The following is a 17,006-nucleotide window of genomic DNA, read 5'->3' on the forward strand; positions in this document are numbered from 1 at the left end:
ATAGAGAAAAAACTTGTCAAAGCATATTTTGTATTTTATTCTTACCAAAGAATTGTGGTTCAACAATAACAATATGAATTAACAATTCAGAACGGTAAAGGATTGCATGATGACAACACGTAGGATACCTTCGAACATAAATAATCAAATATTAATAGCTAACTGTTAAAAAAAAAAAAAAATGTTAAAGGAACAAAAGCAACATAAAATGCTGGTGGAGTTTTACAAAGTTTTACAACATTTTGCGCCTGTGGGCAGGCCTCCCCTCAGACCACCGCGTGCAGTACATTACACAGACAACCGTGTACATGCCTCCCCTCAGACCACCGTGTACATTACAGGCCTCCCCTCAGACCACCGTGTACATTACAGGCCTCCCCTCAGACCACTGTGTACATTACAGGCCTCCCCTCAGACCACTGTGTACATTACAGGCCTCCCCTCAGACCACTGTGTACATTACAGGCCTCCCCTCAGACCACTGTGTACATTACAGGCCTCCCCTCAGACCACCGTGTACATTACAGGCCTCCCCTCAGACCACTGTGTACATTACAGGCCTCCCCTCAGACCACTGTGTACATTACAGGCCTCCCCTCAGACCACTGTGTACATTACAGGCCTCCCCTCAGACCACCGTGTACATTACAGGCCTCCCCTCAGACCACCGTGTACATTACAGGCCTCCCCTCAGACCACCGTGTACATTACAGGCCTCCCCTCAGACCACCATGTACATTACATGTCTCCCCTCAGACCACCGTGTACATTACAGGCCTCCCCTCAGACCACCATGTACATTACAGGCCCCCCCCCCCCTTAGACCGCCGTGTACATTACAGGCCTCCCCTCAGACCACAGTCCAGACGACCACTGTGTACATTACATGTAAGGTAAGGTGACCATATTTTTAAAATTAAATCCAGGGACATATTATTTCTAATAGTAATGGCTGCAATCAGCGACTCTCTGCCCGTTGCCACCGGCCGCATCACAGCCTGTCAAGTCTCACTCTCCAAGCCCCAGCTACTACTGGGGGGTAGGGTGACCACGTGTCCCGGATTGCCCGGGACAGTCCCGCATTTTGCAGGTCTGTCCCGGGCACCTTCATTCCAATTCATGTCTCGAAATGAATCTGACACAGCCACCGCTCCCCTGCTCTGCTTGTAATTGGAGAAATCATAAAACCCACCTCTTCTGTCCAATCACTGTGTTGTGATTCGTTACAGCACAAGCTGATTTTTGAGAAGGGGGGGTGGGGAGCGGAGGAAGATCACTCCGCCAGGGAAGGCAAGGAAATAAGCAGGCGGGCGGCTGGCTGGGACTTGAGCCAATGCAGAAGAACATGCGAGCAGGGATGAATGGGAATGCACCCGAAACTGAAGAAATATTCCCTCCGCTCCAACCAGCACATGATCATCAGAAAGGGGCACAGATAATGGGGGGGGAAATACACCCCCCTAAGCTAGTAGGAGCAGCAGAGTGGGGGGGGGGGGGGGGGTGTGATTCAGATTTTCTTTATTCTGCACTGACTGTCTTTGAAATTGCCCCAGTCCCTGTTCAAATCCAATTCGGGAACAAAACCGGGGACAGATTTGGTCCGGGGACAGTGTCCTTAACCCGGGGACTGTCGCCCGGGAACCGGGGATGTCTGGTTACCCTAATGTGAGGGTGAGCTGCAGTCTGTTCGCAAACTCCACATGCAGGGCCCACCAGAAAGTCGCCGCTGCGCTAATCACAGGCAGTGAGACATTGTCACAATGCACGGGTGCAGAGATCGGAAAATGTCTCAATGCCTGTGATTAGCGCAGTGCAGTGCCAACTTTCTGGCAGGCTCTGCACATGGGGTTTGTGAACACACCTGAGCTCATCCTCATTCTTCACACTCAGGGGCGTTGTTAGGGGTGGGCTGGGGAGGCTGGAGCCCTGAATGGGTCAATGAAAAGCCCTGAGTCTCGGCCATAGCCCCGAGTGCCGCCGAGCAGGGACCATTTTGTTTCCGATCGCCACCGAGTGACAGAGCAGGTCCCGCCTTCTGGAGCCTGCAGCGCCAATGATGGACATCCCACTGGTCCAATCCGGTCCAATCCCCGCTCGGTTCGGAGTCTCCACAGCTCCTGAGCCTCCTCTCCTCTGGCACTACGGCTGCCCACCACATCCCCACTCCCTGCTTGGTGGCTCTCCTCTCCTCTTTGGCTCCATCGCTATGACGGGCACATTGGGCATGCCGGCACCGCACACCACCGCTGAGGTAGGTGACGTCAGTGATTGTGTATGTATGTTGGTCAGGTCAGTATAGTCAGGTCAGTGTGGTCAGGTCAGTGTATGCAGGTCAGTGATTGTGTATGCAGGTCAGGTCAGTGTATGCAGGTCAGGTCAGTGATTGTGTATGTAGGTCAGGTCAGTGTATGCAATGCAGGTCAGGTCAGTGTGGTTAGGTCAGGTCAGTGTATGCAGGTCAGGTCAGTGTATGCAATGCAGGTCAGTGTGGTCAGGTCAGTGTAGTCAGGTCAGTGTATGCAGGTCAGATCAGTGATTGTGTATGTAGGTCAGGTCAGTGTATGCAGGTCAGGTCAGTGATTGTGTATGTAGGTCAGGTCAGTGTATGCAATGCAGGTCAGGTCAGTGTATGCAATGCAGGTCAGTGTGGTCAGGTCAGTGTATGCAGGTCAGGTCAGTGTACGCAATGCAGGTCAGGTCAGTGTATGCAATGCAGGTCAGTGTGGTCAGGTCAGTGTATGCAATGCAGGTCAGTGTGGTCAGGTCAGTGTATGCAGGTCAGGTCAGTGTATGCAATGCAATGCAGGTCAGGTCAGTGTATGCAATGCAGGTCAGTGTGGTCCGGTCAGGTCAGTGTATGCAGGTCAGGTCAGTGATTGTGTATGTAGGTCAGGTCAGTGTATGCAATGCAGGTCAGTGTATGCAATGCAGGTCAGGTCAGTGTGGTCAGGTCAGGTCAGTGATTGTGTATGTAGGTCAGGTCAGTGTATGCAATGCAGGTCAGGTCAGTGTAGTGTATGCAGGTCAGGTCAGTGTAGTCAGGACAGGTCAGTGTTAGTGTATGCAGGTTATGTCAGTGTGTACTGACATATACACACACACACACTCACGTAGGTCTGGGTTCTGGGTATGTGTCAGGTAGGTCACCCTGCACCTTTCCACCGGCCGCGCCCGCAACCCCCCCGTGCCGGCTTGGCTTCGGGCTGAAGACCCTGGTCTTTTTGGCACCTAGCAACGCCCCTGTTCACACTGTGAGTTCCATGACGGGAAAAAAGGGAATGGGCTGTTGTGTGGATGATAACTTTTTATAGCTATGCACTGGTCCTGTGGGCGGAAGTAGGCAGGGCTGCTATCATACGTATGCTGGCATGGAGGCACCTGCAAATTAAGGGAATTCCTTGTGGACCCCCAGGATTTCTCCATCTCCACTTCCTGACCAGAGCACTTTTTGCGATTCGGCACTGCGTCACTTTAAATGACAATTGCGCGGTAGTGCGACGGGGCTTCCAAACAAAATTGACGTCCTTTTTTTCTTTTGGTGGTATTTGATCACCTCTGCGGTTTTTATTTTTTGCGCTATAAACAATATTTTTTACTTTTTCCTCTAATAAATATCCCTAAAAAAGATATAAATGTGTTTTTTTTTCTCAGTTTAGACCGATATGTATTCTTCTACAAATTTTGGGTAAAAAATAAATTGCAATAAGCGTATATTGGCTGGTTTGCGCAAAAGGTATAGCGTCTACAAAATAGGGGATAGATTCATGGCATTGTTATTATAATTGTTTTATTAGTAATGGTGTGATCTGTGATCATTCTTTTTTTTTTTTCATCGTGACTGCGACATTATGGCGGACACATCGGACACTTTTGACGCTATTTTGGGACCATTCAGTGCTATAAAAATGCACTGATTACTGTGTAAATGACACTGGCAGTGAAGGGGTTAACCAACTAGGGGGTGGGGAAGGTGTTAAATATGACCTAGGGAGTGATTCTAACTGTGTGGGGGCTGGGCTACGAGTGACACAACATTGATTACTGCTCCCGATGACAGGGAGCAGAAGATCTGTGTCCTTTCACTAGGCAGAACAGAGAAATGCCTTGTTTACATGGGCATCTCCCTGTTCTGCAGCTCTGTGATACGATCGCGGGACATTGGTGGACATTGAGTCCGGGTCCCCCAGGGCACAGTCACGGAGCTCGCAGCAGGGGCGCGCACGCAAATTCAAAGCAACGCACCTGTACGTTTCTTTGCGCAGCCATGCCATTCTGCCAACGCATGTGTGTGTGTTTATATATATACACAGGAGGCGGTCGGCAAGCGGTTAAGGGCATTCCAACATGGGATTGTTCCAACAACTCTAAAACACGGCTTTCTGACTCCACTTCTAAAAAAAGCCGACTTGGACTCGACCGACACTAACAACTTCCGACCCATTTCAGCTTCTCATTTTTTAGCTAGAGTTATCGAAAGAGTGGCTCTTCTCCAGCTCCAAACTCATTGTGAGGATGGCCTGCTCTTCCATGATCTACAGTCGGGCTTCCGCCCTGGGAGGGGAACCGAGCTGGTAGCTTTGTCCACTCGAGAGAAGCTCCTTAACGTGGTGGATGCGGGCGGGTCCGTAGCCCTGGTGCTGCTCGACCTGTCTGCAGCCTTTGACACCGTGGATCACTCCATCCTGCTATCCAGACTCTAGTCCTCTTTCGGGCTGGGAGATACCGCCCTTGCTTGGTTCCGTGATTTTTTAACAGCTCGCACCCACCAAGTTAAGATGGGCTCTTTTCTATCCCCGATTACCACAGTGGAGAATGGGGTCCCTCGGGGATCAGCCCTGTCCCCCATTCTCTTCAACATTTATCTTAGGCCTTTACCCGACATTATTGCTAAACATGGTCTCTGGTTCCATTTGTACGCGGACGACGTCCAGTTGGTAGCCGATGATCTAACTTACCCTGACATGCCCTTAAGATTGGCCAATTGTCTGCGCAACATTTACCACTGGATGACCATCAACAAACTGTGCCTCAATGGTAACAAAACAGAGGTCATGATAGTTGGAAAAGGCAAGACCGACTTTCTTCAAAATTGGCCCACTGAGTTGGGCTTGACACCAAAACCGAAAGATAAGGTGACGGTCCTGGGGGTTATCCTGGACGAAAAACTAAGTATGATTCCCCAGGTTAGACAATCGGTTTCGAGAGCCTCCCATTTTCTATGACTTATCCGCAAGGCAAAACATCTCCTGACCCAAGACCAGAGGAAAGACTTAGTCCCGGCCCTAATTATTTCTCGCCTTGACTTTTCAAATGGAGTCCTACTACGCATTCCAATGAAATGGTTCAAGAAACTGCAGCTGGTGCAAAATCAAGCAGCCAGGCTTATCTACAATCTCCAAAAGCAAGACCATATCAGCCCTGTGCTCAAAGAACTTCACTGGCTCCCTGTTACAAAACGGGCCGATTTTAAAATCCTCTGTCTGAACTACAGGGGCTACCACCAGCTGGGCCCACAGTTCCTATCAGATCTGACTCCACACTATATACCTAGACGCTGTCTTCGCTCAGCCGACAAAGCTCTACTCATTGGCAATACTGACAGGCTAATTTCTATAGGAGGAAAACGGATTGGCTCTGCGGGGGCGACTCTCTGGAAGCAAATCCCACTTAACATTCGCATCTCCCGAAGCCTATATGCGTTCAGGAAGAAGCTGGAGACCTGGCTATTCTGCCAAGCATTTCAATCCTAGGCCAATTTTTCTTCGCTGATTTCTTGTTTTTTTTTCCTCCCTTCTCTTTTATTTATGCTCCCCTCGCCAGAACATCCGGGCTATTTTGTCACAAAATGCTTTGGCACCACCGACCGGTGGTATATGCGCGCTTCCCAAATAAATAGTAATAAATAAATAAATAAATTCCTTTGGGGACCCCTAGGTCACCAAAACTAGTGTCCCCATTGGAAGATTTCCACTCTATTACTTTTCTTGGGACAGCCCATAATTTGTGATTTTTCTTTCCTTTCACTTTCAATGATAATGCACACCTCCCAACTTTCTGGGATGGGAATGAAGGACACCTGGTAGCAAAATGATGTAGTCATAAGACACACCCCCTACCATGCCCCCCTTAAAGGAGAATTATATTTAAAAAAAAAGTGCTTTTTATCATTACTATTCCTTTTATATTGGCTTTTGAAATTTACAAATGCAGCAGTTTAGAAATTGGATAAGCGGTTTAGCATTGTAAAACTGCCATACTACTGCTGGCAGTTGACGTGAGGGATTTAGTATGAGGCTGGCTTATGACCAATCCGCAGCAGCCTACGAATGTAAACTTGGACAGCTGACACCAGGGCAGGAATGCCCGACGTTACTGCATCCAGGGGCTCGTCAGAAATCAGATGCTCTCCTGTTATAACTGAGGCCTGGTGGACTGGAGCCCATGCTGTTGCGTAAGTGTATGCGGGATTAGGATACTGCAGGGACAATCTTTCCAACATGTGTGTTAAGCTGGCTTTTCTACAGCTACTGATGGAGCTGTTCTGGAAGCATTAAAGTGAAATTCCAGGCTAGATCTAACTAAGCTTTAAACAATTCACACCACCCTCCTAATATCTATACAACTACCCTGTGAAAGGAAGATGCTTATACTTACTTATTCTATAGTCGCTCCGGTCTGGTCACATGATTGGCTCCCAGCAGCCAGCTTCAGGAGAGAGGCGAGACAGTCAACAACTATGGATGGGTGGAAAACACCCCCCGGTTCGGTTCACACCAGAACAAGCAAACCCTACATGCAAACCTTATTAACCACTTAAGGACCGGACCAATATGCTGCTACATGACCCAAGGGGTTTTTACAATTCGGCACTGCGTCGCTTTAACAGACAATTGCGCGGTCGTGCGACGTGGCTCCCAAACAAAATTGGCGTCCTTTTTTCCCCACAAATAGAGCTTTCTTTTGGTGGTATTTGATCACCTCTGCGGTTTTTATTTTTTGCGCTATAAACAAAAATAGAGCGACAATTTTGAAAAAATGCAATATTTTTTACTTTTTGCTATAAATATCCCCCAAAAACATATATAAAAACATTTTTTTTCCTCAATTTAGGCCGATACGTATTCTTCTACCTATTTTTGGTAAAAAAAAAAATCGCAATAAGCGTTTATCGATTGGTTTGCGCAAAATTTATAGCGTTTACAAAATAGGGTATAGTTTTATTGCATTTTTATATATATATATTTTTTGCTACTAATGGCAAGGATCAGCGATTTTTTTTCGTGACTGCGACATTATGGCGGACACATCGGACAATTTTGGGAAATTTTGGGGACCATTGTCATTTTCACAGAAAAAAATGCATTTAAATTGCATTGTTTATTGTGAAAATGACAGTTGCAGTTTGGGAGTTAACCACAGGGGGCGCTGTAGGATTTAGTGTTCACCTAGTGTGTGTTTACAACTGTAGGGGGGTGTGGCTGTAGGACTGACGTCATCGATTGAGTCTCCCTATAAAAGGGATCACTCGATCGATGCAGCGCCATAGTGAAGCACGGGGAAGCCGTGTTTACATACGGCTCTCCCCGTTCTTCAGCTCCGGGGAGCGATCACGACGGAGCGTCTATAAACAAATAGCCGCGCCGTCGTCCCGGATCACTCCCCGAGAGTATCCGACCGCCGCATGTAGTGGGGGGGGGTCCCGATCGGACCCCAGACCCGCGGAAAGGCAGGGACGTACAGGTACGCCAATGTGCCTGTACGTGCCATTCTGCCGACGTATATCTACATGCGGCGGTCGGGAAGCGGTTAAAGTCTTATTTCTCTTATAGGCAGTACAGCGGTGCTCAAATTAATGGGCTGCACAGCAATTACTTTGACAGGCTGTCACCGAAACCGGCCCGCTGAGCCATCGGCCCACCGGGAAACTCCCTGTAGTGTAGTCCCAATGGCCAGTACATGCCTGGACACGAACATGAAAAATCAAAAGTGCTAATTTTAAAGGCTTATATGCAAGTTATTGTCATAAAAAGTGTTTGGGTACTGCTCCAGGCAACATATATCAATGCAAAAAAAGTTTTTAAAACAATAGTTTTTTTTCAGAAGCAGTGATTTTAACAATGCTTAAAGTGAAACAATAAAAAAGATGAAAAATCAAGGCAAAAAACAGCGTGAGTCCCCCCAGTCCATATCAGGCCCCTCTGGTCTGCTTTGGATTTTAAGGGGTACTCCAAGCCAACATTTTTTAAAAACAGTGTGGGTCTGGCATTGATTTTAAGGGGAACTTCATGCCAAAATTTTTAAATAAATTTGTGTGGGGCCCCCCCAAGATCCATACCAGATCCTTATCCGAGCAAGCAGCCTGAAAGGCCAGGAAAGGGGGGGGACGAGCAAGGGCCCCCCCCTCCTGAACCATACCAGGCCGCTTGCCCTCAACATGGTGAGGGTGCTTTGGTGTCTTCCCCAAAGTACCTTGTCCCCACAACCCTGGCCCGGTGGTTTTGGGGGTCTGCGGGTGGGGGCCTATCAGAATCTGGAAGCCCCCTTTAACAAGGGGGCCCCAGATCCCGCCCACCCCCCATGTAAATGTGTACGCGGTACATTGTAGATCGAGCTGTGATTGGCCAAAGCATGCTGGTGAGGTGCGTGCTTTGGCCAATCAGCAGCCGTCAATGCACTGCGATCTCGCAGTGCATTATGGGGCTTGTAACGGACACATGCATGCTGCCGAGACAGTTATAATCTTCGTGCAGGGGGACTACAAGGAACTGCATGGCTTGTCACCATTGGATGTACCACATTGTATTCTGAGCTCAAAGGGTTAATTGGACAAGTCTCTTTCATTGTTGAATGCTAATGTTCCCTTCGCATAGATAATGAACTCTTCTTTTGTGTGCAGGCAAACAGCCCCCCTGTGAGGTGTATGCTGATGGGGATTATGTGTGAGTGATAATTGTTTTAAAGGTTAATTGAATTCTATGTGCCTGGCCAGGAAATGTTAAGTGGGGTGAGGTGCCGAAGCGTCTAGAAACTGGTCAAGTGATTAATTCAAGGAGATGTCATTGTTTCAGGGGGTCTGTGTTGAAGCCCCCTACTGGGAAAAGGGGAGGGCGGAAACTGTCATTGTTCTTGTAACAGTTGTAACCAGATATAAGCAGGTGAAATATGCCAAATAAAGTCAGTCTGCTTGACCCTTCAAACGTAGCACGTCTCGTTTCTTGGAAGGGCGTTCGATGGGATATACCGGCGGTACCTGCATATCATAACTTGTCAGCAAAAAGGACGTCTCCAACGGCCGATACCCCTCACTACCAGTGGGTAGCCGTTACATTTGGTTGGTAGCAGTGGGATGGTTCTTTTATCCAAAGAGCAAGTTCTGAATGGAGTCGCAGTACGCCAGGCTGAAAAGATCCACACTGAAAGATCTATTGGAGATTCGTGGTAGGAGCGCCAGCAACAGACCACGGAGGGAGCTGATAGCTGACCTGCTGGAGCTGGACGAAATGGATGGATCCATGGAAGGAACGGAGCCCCTTGCACCGGTCAGCGAGGAAGATGTAATTACTGGGATTGTACAGCGGAGATTATCCTTGTATCCAGAAACGTCCGTGGAACTTATCAACCAGCTGTTCCGGGAAGCAAGGGAAGAAATACAAACGAAGAGGGGACAAGAACTGGAACTGGTAAGAGCGAGACAGCCCATTACACCTGCAGTTCCTACCCCCCCACCTGCTGCTACAGGAAAGAAAATACCGTTCACTGCATTTAAAGCTTTTGTAGAAAGTGAGGAGGAAATCGATGGATATTTGGCGGACTTTGAGAGGCAGTGCTCACTACACCAGGTACCACCAGACCAATGAGTCACTATTTTGTCGGGGAAATTGTCGGGCAAAGCCAATGAAGCCTTTCGGGCTCTCGCCCCAGAGGATATTTTACAATACCAGCAAGTTAAAAAGGCGCTGCTAACCCGATACGCCGTAACTCCAGAAGCCTACCGCCGTCGCTTCCGGGAGTCCAAGAAGAAGGCTGTGGACTCCCACATGGAATGGGCCAACCAGTTACAAAGGGTGGCATCCCATTGGGTCCAAGGGTGCAAGGCCAACACCGGGGAGGAAGTATTACAGCTGTTCCTAATGGAACATTTCTTCCAAGACCTGGCCGCAGACATACAAGACTGGGTACGAGATCGCCATCCCGCTAACTTAAACGAGGCGGCTCGGCTAGCAGATGAGTACGCGGAAACAAGGAAAGTAAGCCAGGGTACTATGCGGCTGGCTCAGAAGGTGGTACCGCGTACTCCAACCGTCACCCCACGCCCAGAGTTTCGGGCTCCAGTTCCACCAGGACCACCACGTCCTCAGGGGCCTAACAACTACCCCCGGGCTTCGTCTAGGGTGACGTGCCATCACTGCAGCAACACGGGACATATTGCTCGTTATTGCCCTCTAAGAGCTACAAATAACAATTGGAGACGTACAACACCCAACACAGAAGTCACTCCATCACGTCCCTCTGCGGCCCACTGCCTGGAGACCGAGGGGGGCCCGGAGGAATGTCTGGGGATTTTGTATGAGGCAGACCCAATACAAGCTGCCTCCCCAGATAACCGTCAGCATCACCGTCAGGAGGTACGGGTGAATGGACAAGTAGCACAAGGCTTAAGAGATACCGGGGCCACTATCACTCTGGTTCAAAAACATCTGGTAAAGCCAGAGAACGTCTCCACTCGTACAATTGCCGTCCGGGTCGCAGGGGGCGCTGTATTCCGCTTACCCACCGCCCGGGTGCACTTAGACTGGGGAGTCGGGTCAGGAAAGACCACCGTTGGTATCATGGACAACCTACCGGCCGAGGTTGTGCTGGGCAACGACATTGGCCCTCTGACTTCGGCGTATCTACCTACACCTGATGCAGCTTGCCCCGTGACCACCCGCTCACAGACCCGTATCACAGATGATCCTACAACAGGCCAGGAGACCCAGATGCGTCCATGTATGGACTGGGGGCAGTTCTAAGCCAGATCGGGGAGGATGGAGGAGAACACCCTGTCGCGTACCTGAGTAGAAAACTATTACCCAGGGAAGTGAGCTACGTGGCCGTGGAAAAGGAATGTTTAGCCCTGGTTTGGGCCTTAAAGAAGCTCACACCCTACCTGTATGGTCAGGAATTCACCCTGATCACGGACCATAACCCACTAGTATGGCTGAACCGAGTAGCCGGAGATAATGGGCGCTTGCTAAGATGGAGCTTGGCCCTACAACCCTACAATTTTTCTATCCAATACCGCCCTGGCAGATTCAATGGGAATGCCGACGGACTGTCCAGGCAAACTGAACTTTTACCCTAACAGCAGACCGGACATCCCCAAGTTGATCCGAAAAAGATCAATCCGGGTCTGCCGGAGTGTTCCACAAAGGGGGAGTAGTGTAACGGACACATGCATGCTGCCGAGACAGTTATAATCTTCGTGCAGGGGGACTACAAGGAACTGCATGGCTTGTCACCATTGGATGTACCACATTGTATTCTGAGCTCAAAGGGTTAATTGGACAAGTCTCTTTCATTGTTGAATGCTAATGTTCCCTTCGCATAGATAATGAACTCTTCTTTTGTGTGCAGGCAAACAGCCCCCCTGTGAGGTGTATGCTGATGGGGATTATGTGTGAGTGATAATTGTTTTAAAGGTTAATTGAATTCTATGTGCCTGGCCAGGAAATGTTAAGTGGGGTGAGGTGCCGAAGCGTCTAGAAACTGGTCAAGTGATTAATTCAAGGAGATGTCATTGTTTCAGGGGGTCTGTGTTGAAGCCCCCTACTGGGAAAAGGGGGGGGGGCGGAAACTGTCATTGTTCTTGTAACAGTTGTAACCAGATATAAGCAGGTGAAATATGCCAAATAAAGTCAGTCTGCTTGACCCTTCAAACGTAGCACGTCTCGTTTCTTGGAAGGGCGTTCGATGGGATATACCGGCGGTACCTGCATATCATAACTTGTCAGCAAAAAGGACGTCTCCAACGGCCGATACCCCTCACTACCAGTGGGTAGCCGTTACAGGGCTCTCCACAGCACTCGAATTTGCCGCGAATGCCCCATATGTTCGGTTTGTTTGTGAACAAATGAACACCCAATGTTCGAGTTGAACTTAGGTTTGACTCAAGCATCGGGGCCATCCCGACCGACAATGAATGTCCCGCAGTAAGCCTATAGATGAGGTCACCATGCAAGCATTCCATCTGTTGTCGCTTCCTTCATTTATACTTTAAAGCAGGGGTGTCAAATGCATCATTATCAGCCACATCAGCATTATGGTCGGTTGTATCTGTAAGACTAGATGTCCAGAGCACCCCATTCCCCCTTACATTAAAAAGTCAAGAGTCCCCCATTCTTACATACTTTACAGTGCACACCTCTTACTTTGTATTGCTGCCGGAAAGAAGCTGGGAAACTGAAAGTGCAGGATCTGGAGGAGGACCAGAGGGGGGGGGGAGTTGGAGTCTGCTGAATGCTAAGACTAGGCAGAGGCAGCTAGGGAGATGCTGCAGCTGCACAGAACCTGTGGGAGTTCTGTCCTCCTCTCTGCTGCCACCTGCTGAGACAGGGAAGGTGGTGGAGGGCAGAGACGAGCCTCCCTAGTGCTGTAAGGAGAGGCGTAGGATCTGGCAGAGGACTTATGTCCTCCTCTTTGCTGTTGACTGCTGAGACAAGGTGGGGGCAGAGACAAGGGGGTTGGCGCAGCTGCAGGAGAGGTGTGAGGGCCACATGAAATGGCCTTGTGCAAACCGATCAATAAACGCTTATTGCGATTGTTTTTTTGTTTTTTTTTACCAAAAATATGTAGAAGAATACGTATCGGCCTAAACTGAGAAAAAACATTTTTATCATATATATATATACCGTATTTTTCGGGGTATAGCGCGCTCCCGCGTATAGCGCGCACCCTTAAACTTGCCCCGAATTCCTGTGGAAAAAAGATTTTTTGTACTTACAGTTTTGGTGTCTTGAGCGGCGTCCATCGGCGGCCTCGTCGGGTCCGGCGTCCGTCTGCGGCGTCCTCGCGTCCTCCCCGCTCGTTTCCCGCGCCGAGTTTGAATACTGCGCCGACATATACCGAGCGCAGTACACTCGTGTATCGTTGGGCAGGCTCGGCAACTCTCGCGCTGACGTCCTGTACGTCCAGGACGTCAGCGCGAGAGGAGCCGAGACTGCCCTGACGATACACGAGTGTACTGCGCTCGGTATATGCCGGCGCAGTATTCAAACTCGGCGCGGGTATTGGCGTATACCGCGCACCCACGATTTTGCCCTGATTTTGCCAGGGCAAAAAAGTGTGCAGTATACGCCGATATACATATACATATACACATATATATATATATATATATATATATATATATATATATATATATATATATATATAATTTTTTTTTTATTATAGAATTTTTTTCAAAATTGTCGCTCTATTTTTGTTTATAGCGCAAAAAATAAAAACTGCAGAGGTGATCAAATATCACCAAAAGAAAGCTCTATTTGTGGGAAAAAAATTACTTCAATTTTGTTTGGGAGCCACGTCGCACGACCGCGCAATTGTCAGTTAAAGCGACGCAGTGCCGAATCGTAAAAAGTGGCCCGATCTTTGACCAGCAAAATGGTCCGGGGCTGAAGTGCTTAAAAAAAGTAATCACAGTTGATTTAATAATAAATGGCTTCAGCCAATCGCTAACCACGAATGAAAGAAATGTTTTTGTGTTTATCATTCATATTCTCTGAAAAATGGCCAAGAAATCATAAATTCGGCCAGGGTATGTAAACTTATGAGCACAACTGTATATCATTTTTTTTACATGTAAGAAACTGTTTAAACCGGGAATAGAGTTTTGTTTACTGAAAATGCTGACTATTGACACAGTGGAAAGACTTATCTTGGCCTTTTATAGTAACGGGAGCTGTAAACTTTAATACGGAGTGTGGACGGTAATGCACAGCCGTCTATAAAACTATAATATATTGTTCATTCCTGGGATTGTCCTCCTGTACAGGACTGGTATGCAGAGCAAAAAGTCAATGTTCCAAGTATCGCCCAGACTTGTTACAAAGTGACATTTACAAGTATATTTTCTTCCTCTTCCAGGTCTTTGTTTGCTGCGGTCGGCATTTATTTGTATCAGTTTTTATACATGTCACCTGGTGTCCAACTCAATGGGATCCAAAGAACATTGTTATTTTATGTACCGTTGATTCAAATGTTTTATTGGATTTTTTATATATATATAAAATATACTTTTGTTTTCCTTTTGTTCACCCCCTTCCTGCCCAGGCCAATTTTCAGCTTTCAGCACTGTCACGCTTTGAATGACAATTGCGCGGTCGTGCGACGTGGCTCCCAAACAAAATTGACGTCCTTTTTTCCCCCATAAATAGAGCTTTCTTTTGGTGGTATTTGATCACCTCTGCGTTTTTTGTTCACTAACTCCCGCCGTGCTTTGTGCGCCGTGACGTCATTTTTTTGAACGGCGACGCGCGTAGCGTACTTCAGTATTCCCGGACGGCTTACGCAAACGACGTTGATTTTTAAATTTCGACGCGGGAACGACGGCCATACTTTAGACAGCAATACACTTGCTGACTAAAGTTAAGGCACCAAAAAAAAAGTGTAACTATGCGACGGGAAAATATACTAGCGGCGACGTAGCGAACGCGAAAAACCGTCGTGGATCGGCCGTAACTCCTAATTTGCATACCCGATGCTGGTTTACGACGTGAACTCCCCCCAGCGACGGCCGCGGTATTGCATCCTAAGATAAAACAATTACACCTGTCGGATCTTCTGGCTATCTATGCGTAACTGATTCTATGAATCAGTCGCATAGATAGAAACAGAGATACGACGGCGTATCAGGAGAAACGCTGTCGTATCTCATTTGTGAATCTGGCCCAATATTTTTTACTTTTTGCTATAATAAATATCCCCAAAAATGATATAACATATTTTTTTCCTCAGTTTAGGCCGATATGTATTCTTCTACATATTGGTAAAAAAAAATCGCAATAAGCGTATATTGATTGGTTTGTGTGACAATTTTGAAAAATAACACAATATTTTTTTTGACTTTTTGCTATAATAAATATCCCAATTTATATATATTTTTTTTTTCAGTTTAGGCTGCTATGTAGAAGAATATGTATTTTTGGTAAAAAAAAAAACGCAATAAGCGTTTATTGATTGGTTTGCGCAAAAGTTATAGCGCCTACAAAATAGGGGCTATATTTATGACAATTAATTTAATTTATTTTTATTTTTTTACTAGTAATAGCAGTTATGAGGACTGTGATATTGCGGCGGACAGATCGGACACTTTTGACACTATTTTGGGACCATTCACATTTATACAGCGAACAGTGCTATAAATCTGCACTGATTAGTGTATAAATCTGACTGGCAGGGAAGGGGTTAACACTAGGGGGCGATCAAGGGGTTAAATGTGTTCCCTAGGGAGTGATTCTAACTGTAGGGGGAGGGGACTGACTGGGGGAGGTGACCGATCCGTGTCCCTATGTACAAGGGACACACCATTGGTCTCCTCTCCCTGACAGGACGTGGATCTATGTGTTTACACACAGAGATCCACGTCCCTGGCTCTGTGACTGCCAAACATGGGTGCCTGGAGGTCATTGCGGCCGCCAGGCATGTGCATAGGCACCCACAGGACGCGGCGCGCGCGCCCCCCTAGTGGCCGGGAGGCCCAAGGACGTCATATGACGTCCACCCAGGATGGCAGAGCCACCTTGTGGACATCATTTGACAATAGGGAAGTGGTTAAAAAAGAACAATGATTATCAGGGCTGCTGTTAGAAATCACAGAGCCCCGTACAGCCTACCTGACAGCCTCTGATAATATCTAATGATATTTGCAATAAAATGTCACGCCCGTGATGCTTTGCCTTTCAGCCATGGCAGAAATGATCCCCCCCCCCCCCTGACGAAGAAGGCCCATTCAAATGAATAGAACTTTTCTGCAAGCTCCCCGAAACCACGTGCAAATTGGGCTGGTGCGGGGTTAAATAAGGCAACGAGAAGTCAATGTGCAGCCTCACTGCCTGCCAAATGCTCCGCCATAGACTTCAATGGTATTCCCTGAAAAGTCCTGGGGCTAGATTCAGGTAGCCGGGCGCATTGTTACGGCGGCGTAGCGTATCGTATTTACGCTACGCCGCCGTAAATCAGAGAGGCAAGTGCTGTATTCACAAAGCACTTGCCTCCTAAGTTACGGCGGCATGGCGTAAATGGGGCCGGCGTAAGTGCGCCTAATTCAAATGAGGATGAGGGGGGCGTGTTTTATGTAAATGGATGGTGACCCGACGTGATTGGCGTTTTTTTTACGAATGGCGCATGCGCCGTCCGTGAACATATGCCAGTGTGCATTGCTCCAAAGTACGCCGCAAGGACGTATTGGTTTTGACGTGAACGTAAATTACGTCCAGCCCTATTCGAGAACGACTTACGCAAACGACGTAAAAAATTCAAAATTCGACATGTCCATACTTAACATTGCGTACGCCTCATAGAAGCAGGAGCAACATTACGCCGGAAAAGCCTTACGCAAGCGACATAAAAAATTCCCCCGGGCGCACGTACGTTTGTGAATCAGCGTATCCAGCGCATTTGCGTATTCTACGCTGAAATCTACGGAAGCGCCCCTAGCGGCCAGCGTAAAATTGCACACAATTATACGCCGGCGGAGGAAGCCTATTTTTTCAACGTATCTGCCTTTGAGAATCGGCGTAAAGATACGACGGCGCAGATTTGAAATTACGGCGGCGTATCTAGAGATACGCTAGCCCCTGGTTCTCAGAATTTCAAAGAGAATAAAAAAAAAAAGTGTCGGACCCATTTTTTTGGGGAAGCTAACCCAAATCAACACTTTGCATGAAAATGGGTGGAAATAGAGGTAACAAATTTTGTTTTTAGGTAACCAATCCTTATAGAACTTAAATGATTTGATTAGCTTATTC

The 17,006-nt window shown here is 47.7% G+C and overlaps 1 protein-coding gene across 5 annotated transcripts in view; it reads left to right on the forward strand.

Annotated features, from left to right (window-relative positions):
* The window catches only part of SLC14A1 (solute carrier family 14 member 1 (Kidd blood group)), a 96,444-nt gene that overhangs the window by 45,259 nt on the left and 34,179 nt on the right, over window positions 1-17,006 (forward strand). The window lies entirely within an intron of this gene.

The sequence above is a fragment of the Rana temporaria genome, chromosome 1, assembly GCF_905171775.1.
Source record: "Rana temporaria chromosome 1, aRanTem1.1, whole genome shotgun sequence".
NCBI lineage: Eukaryota > Metazoa > Chordata > Amphibia > Anura > Ranidae > Rana > Rana temporaria.